We start from the raw sequence: 12,151 nt of genomic DNA on the forward strand, positions 1-12,151 counted from the left end.
CAATTTCCTCCAAGGAAGGGTATTAAGCATAAGGGGAAGAAGAGGCCATCATTGCAAGGGCAATACTGAGTTATAGCCGTAAAGACATGCGAGCAGCCAGCTAGCTCCCATTCTTCTATGTTGTACAGATTCGCTTCTGGATTTTCTCTACTAAAATGACAGCACCCTATGTAGCCTTAGGCTACAATACATTTCTCATGCTTTTGTGAAGATTTCTTTATTGAAACTTTTCTTCTTCATTGCCTTTGTAGAAATAATACATTCCTATTGTTGAAATTCAATCATTATAAAAATGTATAAGGATGAGAGTTTAAAAAAAAGTCACTCAAACTCTCTACCACTGAGAAATATAATGAACATTAGATAGGCATGATTCCACGCAGCTCTCTACGCATACGTACGTAGGAAGGATGTATGGTTAGGTAAATAGTCTGTGAAATAATTTTCATAACAATGGGATGGTACTTTACATACTATCATATTTTTGGTAAGAAACAGAACAAAAGAAGTTCATGTGAAATTGAAGTATTTGCTGCGTTTTAGTTATTTTTTTTTAACAAAAGAATTATTAGATTCTAGAAGATCCTTCTAAAATTAAGGGACATTTTGTTTCCCTTATAACGTGAAGAATTGCCACAATTATTTACTGTTCAATCTATATTTAAAGAAATACCTGCTCTCTACCAGAATGTGTCCATTCTGGATTTCTTTATTTGGGTATATAGGGACTATATTCCTTGAAGTCTTATATCGTTGCCTTAATTTGTTTTCCCACACAATTAACATTTATCACCTCCTTAAGCTGTTCTAAATTATATGTCTCCAGAGTCCACCTCTTTCCCGGATACCTCCCTCTTGGAATTCTCTGTCCTCATCCTCCAATGTGTACAGATAGATTACTCTCTACATGTATCTGTAAAACTTAATTTGGAAGCTTTCTTTTACTACTCTCTCACTTTGGATTCTCGGTTATTTAAAACACCATGTCTTTTCCTTTCTTATTTTCTTATTTTGTTAGAGTATACTTTCAGTTAACTCCCCAATAATGATTGTGGGGAAGAAAAACATTTCTGTGTCACTTCATATGTTAAAGAGCCTTTTTATATATCTTCTTTTGTGAAATATCTGTTTGAATGTTTGCCCATTTAAAAATGTCTTAGATACAGGAGATTTTTAAGCTAAATATATTCTAGTTACATATCCTCTGGCAGATATATGTACCTGAAATATTTTCTCCTTGTGTTTCATTGCCTATTCAGTTCTTAATAGTGTTTTAAAAAACAAATTTATTGATGTATAATTGTCATACAATAAACTTCACACGTTTAAAGTGTACAGTTTGATAAGTTTTGACATATAGTATATGCATCCATAAAACCATCACTACATTATAGATAATATACATATCACCCCAAAGTTTCGTTGTGCCCTCTTGGAATTCTTCCCTTCTGGCCTGACCTGGGCAACCCATTCCTCAGGAAATCAGTGATCTGCTCTCTAATGTCATTGTAGATTCGTTGGCATTTCCTAAAGTTTTACATGAACAGAGTCAGAAGCTATGTAAGTTTTTGTCTATTTTGTTTCACTCAGGTTAATTGTTTTTATGACTCACCCACGTTGTAGGTATCAATAGTTCATTGGGTTTTATTGCTAAGGAGTGTTCCGTTATACGGATGTGCCACATTTTGTTACCTGTTCACTTGTAATGGACATTTGGGTTGTTTTCAGTTTGGGCTATTACAAATGAAGGTGTTGCATATAATTATATGAGTTCATATATATATATTTATTCTTCCATTTCACTTAGGAAAACACCTAGGGGTGAAATAAGAATTCCAGTTCCTTGACATTCTTGCCAATGCTTGATGTAATTGGACTGTTGGATTTCGGTCACTCTGTAAGAGTAAGTGTGTGGTGGGAGAGGACTATGGCGTTGATGTGCACGTCCCTGATGACTGATGATGTTGAGCATCTTGTCTGTCCTTGTTGCCTGCGGTCCTCTCTCCCCTCCTGTCTCGTCTCCCTCTCTGTACTGCGATTACGCTGGCGATTTCTCTTAGTTGAGTTTACAACTCTTCTCAGTTTGGTACCATCCACATGCGTCTCCCTTTCCATGCAGTAACTACTTCCTCCCCTTATTCCTTCAGGCTGAGAGGTTGTAAGCACGTCTCACTATTACTAATCCCAGGGCACTGCGTCATCGTGCATCATTCTCCTACATCCTTCCCGTGCCTTTGTAATCATAGCCTTTTAAAAACTCTGCTGGAACGATCATATTTTAGACATGCCATCTGTTTCTTGCAATTAACTGATACATTTCAGATGATGTCTAGTATTCCTACTATATCTAACATTTTGCAGAACTATGAAAGAGTCTTTTACCAGGCTTGATTTTTTTATCATTGCAGAAACCATTCAACAAAAGTTACAATACTACTGACAAGATATATAAAATATCTTTTTTTTTTCTCATGGCAATACTCCACAGCCTGTAAATACATTAATAGCCATTCATTTTCTCCACTCAGACTTTTTAAAAGGACCTAGAATTGGCTTTTTCTGTGTTGCTCCAACTGAATGTTAGTTTCTTGACAGAGAAAACATTCACATAACAGGCAAAGGTAAAATTGATTGTATTAGTGCCTGTCACGGTCAAAGATAATGCCCTGTGCGTGGGGAGTGGTTGAAAGAAGTGGTGTGAACCATCTGTCCTAACTCTGATATCCATACACAAAATGAAGCTTTGGTTGCATTGAAATCCCAAGTGCTATTTGCAGTAGTATGTTTCAGTTCATGATTCTGCCTTCTGAATGTGCACTCTTCTTAAAAATCTTCGTTAAGAAATATTGGTCATTTATACAAATACCCTAAAAGCAAGTGTCAATTCTTAGAACCTTGAATTTTAGGGATCTCATTGTGTTGGAATTATATTTTATTCATAATTATTTTGAAACAAATTCATTATATGTTACAACATAGAAATATTTTTTGGTAGAGATAGTTGGATGGTAGTAAAACTTGATCAAAAATAAGTACTATATAGGAGAGAATATAATCAATATCAAAGTAGTATCCTCTCTTCTTGAGGCATTGGCAAGGCAGTCTGCTTCCACATTATGGCGCTGCTGGTTCTCACTGAGATCAGCTTCTTGAGACAGCAGGTACTTTCATCTAATGGTTTGTATAACATGGAAACTTTTACTTGTCTCAAAAAATAGATTAATAAAATAATAATTATAGTCAACAAAATTTACAAGACATTTTCCAGGCTGAGAAAGATCAAATAGACAATGTTAAGCAAGATTAGTTTAAAAACTTTATAATTATAAGGCTTCATTTAGTATATATTTACATCAAAGATCTTATCCTATAAGAAGAGATTGAATCCTATTAATTATGTTGTGAGCCACAAATAAAACCTTGACAGTTTCAGTAAGAAATATAAAGATCTCATTTGACTACAATGCAGTTAAACCAATATTTTAACCATGTGGAAAATTTAAAGTTGCTCTCCTAGTGAATGATGCTACAACATAACAAAATGCCATCAAAAATAATTTATACCTTTTAATAATGATAAAACTATAATTGAAGATAAATATAAATTAACTGTCTTAATTCAAGAAACTCAAAACTAACAACCAATTAAATTTAAGGAAAGAGAAAGGAAATAATAAATAGTATAGTAGATATTAATGAATTAAAAAACAAACAGAGTAGAATTGGTAAATATATACTGCTAAAAAGTATACTTTTAAAAAACCGATTATTAAGTTAAAAGAACTTAAAGCAGTAATATACCATCTTGGAGATAAAGAGAAATAGATATATCATCACACACAGGTCTTTAAAAAGTTAATAGGAGTATATTACAAATAAGTCTATAAATAAAATTTGAAAATCTGGATTAAAGTGATACTTTTTGAAAACATATTACTGAAATTTATTTAGAAGTAGAAAATCAATAGGGACCAAAAATTATGTAAGGACTTTCAAATGTTGTCAAGTACCCATAAAAGATTCAGGTGTCCAAACACAGTATATGCAACCACACATGCACACACACAAACACACACACAAAAAGCTAGCAGTTTGCATGAAGATACTTCTGACAGTATGATGAAAAGTTAGCTTTCAGTTTTGTACTGAGCTTCAAAATACCTAATGGGAAACTAAAGGAGAAGTAGACACATCCACAATTATCTTTGGAGATCTTAACCCTTTCGTCAAATTTTTCCGAGAAATATGGACACTAGAAGGGTAGACCCTCAACACTGATATCCAAACTAGTGTTGCCCCTCTGGCATCAGAGACATTTCCCTCCCACATCGGAAGGGGCACAAACCCCCAGATAGCTCTGTAGCCGGCTTAGTGTCAGTTTTCAGGCCTGTCACATGGTCTGATCACGTAAATCTGGACGTGGCATGCATACTTTGAGACGTAGGTAAATATCTCCACTATGTGCCCCCGCTTTCCCCATGGAACAATCTAATGAGAATCCCTAGAGACTTGATTACTCTATCTTTACCTCAGACCCTCTTCTTTACAGAATGGGGATGTGCCTACAAGTGTGCCTAGAAGAACTAAGAGATACACATTTAAGGACACAGTATTGGCTTACAGATTTTCCATAACGGAAGGAACAAAATATGGTAGATTCATATATAAGGAGGCAATGTCTATTTTAAACTGCACCACATGCGACTGCCAAAGAAATAGTCCAAGTGTGTCCACTGAGCTAGAAATAAACTTCCATAGATATATTTTGAAGACATGCTGCAGTCAGCCTGTAAAACACCATCATTATGAGCTTAGTGAGCAGGCAGAGGGACTTCTGCTCAGCTGGGAATGCAGGCAGCCCAAAGGCAAGTGTGTGATTGGAAACACAGCTGGCGTGTGTGCACCACTAAAAGCCATCCCTGGAGAATTCCCAATGATCCATTCAAATCTCTGTCCAAGAGGAAAACAGTCAGGCCTGGGACAAAGGACAGCTCTAGCTGGAAAGCTGAACTCTCAAACTAATGCCAGATTCTGGCCAGATTCCTACCATCTATTTTATGGTTAGGGAGTGAAGTTTTGGAAGGGAGCTGACATGGAAAGAATTATTAAGTGAATATACATTTGGTAAGAAATTTAGCTTTTGCAAATGTCTCAAAAGACTTCTTTTGTTTCTGTTTTTATTATAATAATGATACATACACATTGTAAGAAACCAAATAGTTATAAAATGGAAAGTTCAGAGGACTCTGCTTGTAAACATATAGTATCCAGTAAAGCTATTCAATTTCTCTAAGCTTCATTTCTTTCATCTGTAAGGATGCTAATAGGACCTTGTTCTTAAGGTTGATTTGCAGATTAAAAAAGACAATCCACGGAAAGTGCTCAATAAATGTTGATTATTATGTTTTGTCAATAATATATATATATATATATATATATATATATATATATATATATATATTATTATACATAGGAATATTTATATATTGTTTTTTAACTGATTTTTTCACTTAACAATATTCAAATAAATTCCTAAAACAGGAATCACCATGTATTCACTGGGGAAATGGGAAAAGGAAGATACAAACGGAAATCTATTTAGTTTCAGTCTTTATTTCTTAACACTTTCTGCTATCGCAAGGTCTTCTCATTCTTGCCAATTACAGAAAAGCCATTCATTCAAAAATCATTAAAAGCCAACTTATTATGCAGCAAAAAATAAGCCCAGGGATACTTTGGAAAGGATGTGTGACCCAAGGGATGCAAAACCTGGACTTGATTCCAACTAGTCTAGGTGTTCCCAAAGCAGTGTGGTGAGGGAAGTTACTTCTTGTTCTTTATTTTAACCCTTGGATTTGTACCTTCCTTAGATAACATTGAACTTTGGGTTTATTTGGCTGAACTATAAATCTTAAATTTTCTCCTCAGAGGAAATTTTTAACTGGGGTATTGCCAAGTCATTCGTTTTATTTTAGGAACAGGAGTGGAAGCAAATGTATACTAATTCTATCATTGCTTATTTAGTGAGAATCAGTAGATACTATTTACAGAAAGAGAAAAATAAGTAATAATATAAGATTATACATGGTTGCTACAAACTTTTCAAATAATCAGAAAGAAATACGCATAAAACAGAAAGACAACACTTGCTGAAAGGTAAAATAATGAAAGAAAAAACAAAAGCAAAAATGTGAAATTGGACATATATCAACAATGTCCAGAGAAAAACTTAGGGTGCTAAATACTTTTATCAATAATTAAAAAAGAATGAAAATATATGAATTTAGCCAGAAATAAAATAGAAAAATGTAAGGAAAGCTAAATGCTGGATTTAAGGAACAGAAAACAGTAGAAAAAACAAGTAAATCTTAGATCTAGTTATGAAAAAAAAATTAAAAACACTGTATTTAAAAATATAAAAAATAAGACAAGATAGAAAATTTCTAAAAATATAGAAGAAATTAAAAGAATAAAAGAAACAACTTTGCTTAACTTTATGCCATAAATTTGAGAACCTACTGTGTTTCCCTGAAAATAAGACCTTAGCCGGACCATCAGCTCTAATGCGTCTTTTGGAGCAAAACTTAATATAAAACTTAATATATTATTTTAAAATAAGACTCGGTATTATATTATATTATATTATATTATATTATATTATATTATATTATATTATATTATATTATATTATATTATGACCTGGTCTTATATTAAAATAAGACCCACTATTATATTATATTATTATTGTTATATTATATAAGACCCAATCTTATATTAAAATAAGACTGGGTCTTACGTTAATTTTTACTCCAAAAGACGCGTTAAAGCTGATGGTCTGGCTAGGTCTTATTTTTGGGGAAACACGGTAGCTAAAGAGGATATAGTTCAAGGAAAATATAAATTAATAAAGCTGACTGTGGAAGATATAGAAGTAATTCCTAAGCAGATTAATTGCCACAGAAGAAATTTTAAAAGCTGTCCTTGCGCTACACCTACTCAAAAAGCACTAGGTTCAAATAGTTTCACAAGGAAATTCTACGAAATCATTAAGGAACTGATCATTTAAAACCATATGAAATATTCTAGTCCAGAGCATTAAGAAAAAGACAGTTTTTAAATTTTTGCTGCTATCTCAAAAATCCTATGAAGGTAAAAATTACAAGTCAATTACAATTGTTCATATCAATATAAAAATCAGTAAGTAAATTATTGGCAAAAAAATGCAGTCGCTCTTTACAGGAATTAATAGAATAAGGCCACGTAGATATAATTCCAGAAATGTAAGAATTAATTACTATCAAATACCTAGTAATAATCCAAAGGGAAAAAAATCATATTATCCCCATTAATCCTGAAAATGTATTTCATAAAATTCAACATCTGTTTTTGAACAAAAATGATGATGATGATGATGGCTAAATTACCCATGGGTCCCTTGGCATGGTGCCTACACCACAGCATTCTGAAACGTGTCCCTTAACTAATCCTTCTTCCCATTTCCAAGGCTAACATGCCACCTCTCTATTTTCAGTTGGTATAACCTCTCTCCTGGTCTTCTGCATATTTCTTGCTCCTGAAATCCATTATTATACACCAGAGTACTTTTGTGAAACATAAATGAGAAAATTTTGCTCGCCAGGTTAAAGTTCTTTAATGGCCTTCCTTTATACTCAGCGTGAAATCCATGCCCCTTATCATGGCCTGCAAGCCCTGCGTTATCTCCTTGCTGCCTGAGTCCCAGACCTCATCTCCCACCATCTCCCTGGTGCTTCTAGCCATCGCGGCCGCCTTGATCTCCTTGGAGCAGTGCAGTCTCATTTCTGCTTTGGGCTTTTATATTCACAGAGTGTTTTCCCTGAAAAGCTTCTCCTTGAAATATTTTTTTGTCACTCAAGTTTCTAGTCAAATGCTGTTTTCTCATGAAATTTCCCTGACTGCCGTCTCAAAAATCTTCCTTCTTTTGCCTAGAGTCCCTCCTTTCTATTCCATTACACTGTTTTATTTTATTCATGGAATTTCAGTCTGAAATTACCCAAATTATTTGTTATTGTCTTTCTCCTCTAAGGAGAATGAAAGCTTAATGTCAGGACTATCATTCCTTTGGCTGCACTGAACTCAGAATGAAGGCAGCCTCCGAAGGTCAATCACAGCCCGGGATCTTACAGGTGTTGGGCCCTGCTGAGGCTGCTTCGGACTCCTTTAGGAAGTGGCTGCTCCCCTGGAAGATGGGGCTTGGCTGAGGCGAGTCATGGAGAAACGTGACTGACAAACCTGTCAAACAGTAGTCCTGATCATAAAAGGCACAGTATTTAAAATGCGCAGTACTTTAATATTTTAAAAAATATTCAAAAAATGCAAATTCTGGAGCATGATAATCAATAAATACTTTTGAAGTTCTTTTTTAAAACTCTAAAACCTCAACACAGAAATGTGCCAGAGCAACAAAAGGTTTAATGAAGGGGAAAAATACCATCCCTTTTTGTAGTAGGTAACAAATGTTTTGTGCCAGCATGTCATTTTTCCCTATTCATACAGATCATCCTTTTGTTGTTTGTGCATAGAAATTCATAACATGTTTTCTTTCGGTCTTCCTTTTTTTTTTATTCTTTTCTCATTTATTTCTTCTATTTCTTTACATAAATGGAGGAATAGATTAACATCTCAGGAGAACAGCACTAAAGTGCTATGGCTGTTATTCTAAACTCTTAGCTATTCCATCAGATCTGATATATGATGACATTTTTCTGTGGGAAGGCATTTCCATAAATGCACTGGATTTTTAGTGAGCCAGCTATAGGACAGGGATGTGTGTATCTATAGATGTGTGAGGTGTGTATGAAAACACATTTGATCTTTACTTCTTTTTAAAATTTGCCCAGTACTACCCATAAAATTCCCCTGGGATGTATTAAATAATGACAAAAATCACAGTAACTGCTCTTTGTTGAATTATTCTATCAGGATACGCACACTTTGATCATTAAAACAATCCCATGAAAGAAAGAAGAAACAAGTGAAAGGATGTGTTCAAGTTTACGTAGCTGACATTAATAAACCAATAAAACAAAATAGCCCGTGTTAACCCATGGCCGCAGTGACTGCTGAGTTCGGAGTTCTTAGCAAAGTAGCTGCCAGTGACACAAAGGCAGGGACTCTTGGCAGTATCTCCTGCTCTTCAAAATACTTTTCCTGCTCACTTGCTGATGCTTGAAATTTTTAAAAATAGACTTTAGTTTTTAGAGCAGTTTTAGGTTCACAGCAAAATTGAGTGGGAAATACAGAGATTTCCCATACACTTCTTATCCCAACACACTCAGCTTCTCCCACTCTCAACACGACCCATCAGAGGGTACATTTGTTACCACCGATGAGCCCTACATAAACATATCATACGAACCCAAAGTCCATGATTGACATTCAGGTTCACGCTTGGTGTTATTCATTTTATGGATCTGGACAAATGCTTGATTACACCATGTGTCCACCATTATAATATTATATAGAGTAGTTTTACTGCCCTAAATATTTTCTGTGTTCCACATGTTCATCTCTCCCTTCCTCTTAACCTGTGGCAACCCCTGATCTTTGTGCTGTCTCCATAGTTTTGCCTTTTCCAGAATGTCACATAATTGGAATAATACAGCATGTTGCCTTTTCAAATTGTTTGCTATCACATGGTAACATGTATTTAAGTTTCCTCGATGTTTACTTATGGCTTGATAGCACATTTCTTTTTAGTGTTAAGAAATATTCCATTGTCTGGATGTATCATAGTTTATTTCTCCATCACCTACTAAAGGACATCTTGGTTGCTTCCAAGTTTGGCCATTAGGAATGAAGCTGCCATAGACATCTGTGTGCAGGTTTTTGTGTGGACACAAATTTTCCAACCAGGAAATACCTCCTGCTCTTCAAAATACATTCCCTACTCCCTTTGCCTATACTTTAATACCATATATGCATTTTTCCTGAGTTAATTGTTTTATTTTTTTAAGTGGCTCAATTATTTCCTGGGTAACATTTTCAGAAAAATGTAAGAGTCTTTGCATATCTGAGAATAACTTAATGGTTTGATTCATAAATTATAGCTTGGCTGAGTATAGAATTCTTTCCCTTCAAAAGGTATGCAAATCTTTCACTCAAAAATCATAAAAAAGTTCCATTATTCATTTTATATTTAGTGTAGTAAAGAAGAAATTTAGTTTTATCATGACTTTTTTTTTTCCTTCTGTAGGTGTCTTCTTTTCTGTTAATAAGCAGGACATTTTTATTATTATTATTATTATTATTATTATTATTATTATTATTATTATTATTATTGTTAATGTCATCTGATATTTGACAATACATTTCCTGGTCAAGATTCAAATTTTTCTTCAACTTAGGCAACTTCTATTCAATTATTTCTGCAATTTTGCTTCTCTTTGTGCAAATTTCATCCTCCTGTACTATGTATGTGATGCGTATTAGATTTCCCGGATCCTTTCTTTATTATCTCTTGTCATGTTGTTCGTTATTATATTACCTTTCTTTTTTTCCCCTGAGTTCTAGGACAATGTTTTGTGCTCCATTTTTATCAGCTTCTCAGTTTCCTTCATTATCCAACTTGCTAGTGACTGCCTCCACAGTGTTTTTAAAAATGTGGCAATTGGGTTTATTACGCAAAACAATGTTTTGCTAATATTGGGTATTTTTTTTTTCCTAATGTCTTCTTCCTACACTGTCATCTGGAATCTCATTGGAAATATTAATTACAAAGTTCACCTTGATCCCAATTCCTCACCTCTATTTCCTTTCTTTTAAACTACTGAAGCTTTCCATTTGGTGGATTTTATTCGTTTTATCTTATATAAAAGAGCAGAAAGGAAATGTCACAGCCATGTCAAAGAATCTTCTTTGTGTTATATGGGACTTAAAAGTAGCTGAAGCAGACTCCTTCCCCCACACTGCCTCTTCTCTATCCTTAGGAAGGCACCAAGTCAAGTCTGACTTCAGACTGAGGTCCTGAGATCCAAGGTTGATAGGCTTCAACCTTGGTACACTTCTTGAATCAAGGCCAATTTCCTTCTCTCTTAGAGGCCACTCTTGCCTCCCACCCATATGCCTTCTAGCTTAGAATTCTGCTAGTTATTTGCATCCACTTATTTACACTGTATTTTCCGTTTGCGTATGGTTATATGTGAGGACTTGCCATTCCCTTACCCATTTGCCTACTGTCTATAATTTCCAAAATGTGAGTTAGGAACATTTCCGGATCCAAAGATCTCTATTACATTTTCTCATGTTACTTCGATGGACATGAGTTAGCGAGAAGAGCACAATAACAGAGATAAAAGTGTTACCTTAAGGGGAATCCCCAGGGCCTCTTGTACTAGAGTGGCCGTGCAATAAATTCGATGTCTCATAAAATTTCAAGCTCTCTGTAACCAAATAGCATCAAGCAAGGGCCGTCTTTCTGGGTTTCTATGTAGAGCTTGTCTGCACTGCGCTGAACAAACCTCAAAGTTGATGTGATCCCGTCTCATTTTACCACTCTCTTGGCATCATCCAAGTTTTATTTTTGTGCTCCTCCGATGTCCATCAGATTTCTGCTCCCAAATTAATGGCAACTAAAAGAAGAATTATATTTTCTTGCTGATTTCCAAGTTGCTTGGAAAAGATGCCAATCCGTTTCCTGCTGGGGCTCTTGTTTTATAATTAGTCCAGGGTCGTGTACCATCGTAGATGTCACTGCTCACCGACTGCCTCCTCCTTAACTGCCATCATTCCCTGGCAGCCCGTCCTAGGCATGATTTAAGTCCCACTTGACATTCTTCTCTCCTGTTGAATCATCCTGTTAAAAGTATTTGAAAATCTCACCCTTACAGTGGAGCTATTGCCTTCTTTCCCCAGCCCTAACTCAGATCTTTTAAGCAAAATCATTTCACTTTCTATTTTCTCCTCTCCTGAGGGAATTTATGAGTCAGACAGACTTGAACTTAGAGAAAGAGGTTGGATGGGGGAAGGTGCCTTTCATCTTCTAGAAAGAATGAGCTGCAGAGAAAAGGGGAGAGAAGAGACAAGATGGAGAGGGATAAAGCTGATGAACTTGCTCCCCGAGAGCTGGGTTTTATCAGTTTGGCATCGTAATTTGATTAGACATGTTGGAGAG

The sequence above is a fragment of the Rhinolophus ferrumequinum genome, chromosome 20, assembly GCF_004115265.2.
Source record: "Rhinolophus ferrumequinum isolate MPI-CBG mRhiFer1 chromosome 20, mRhiFer1_v1.p, whole genome shotgun sequence".
Lineage (NCBI taxonomy): Eukaryota > Metazoa > Chordata > Mammalia > Chiroptera > Rhinolophidae > Rhinolophus > Rhinolophus ferrumequinum.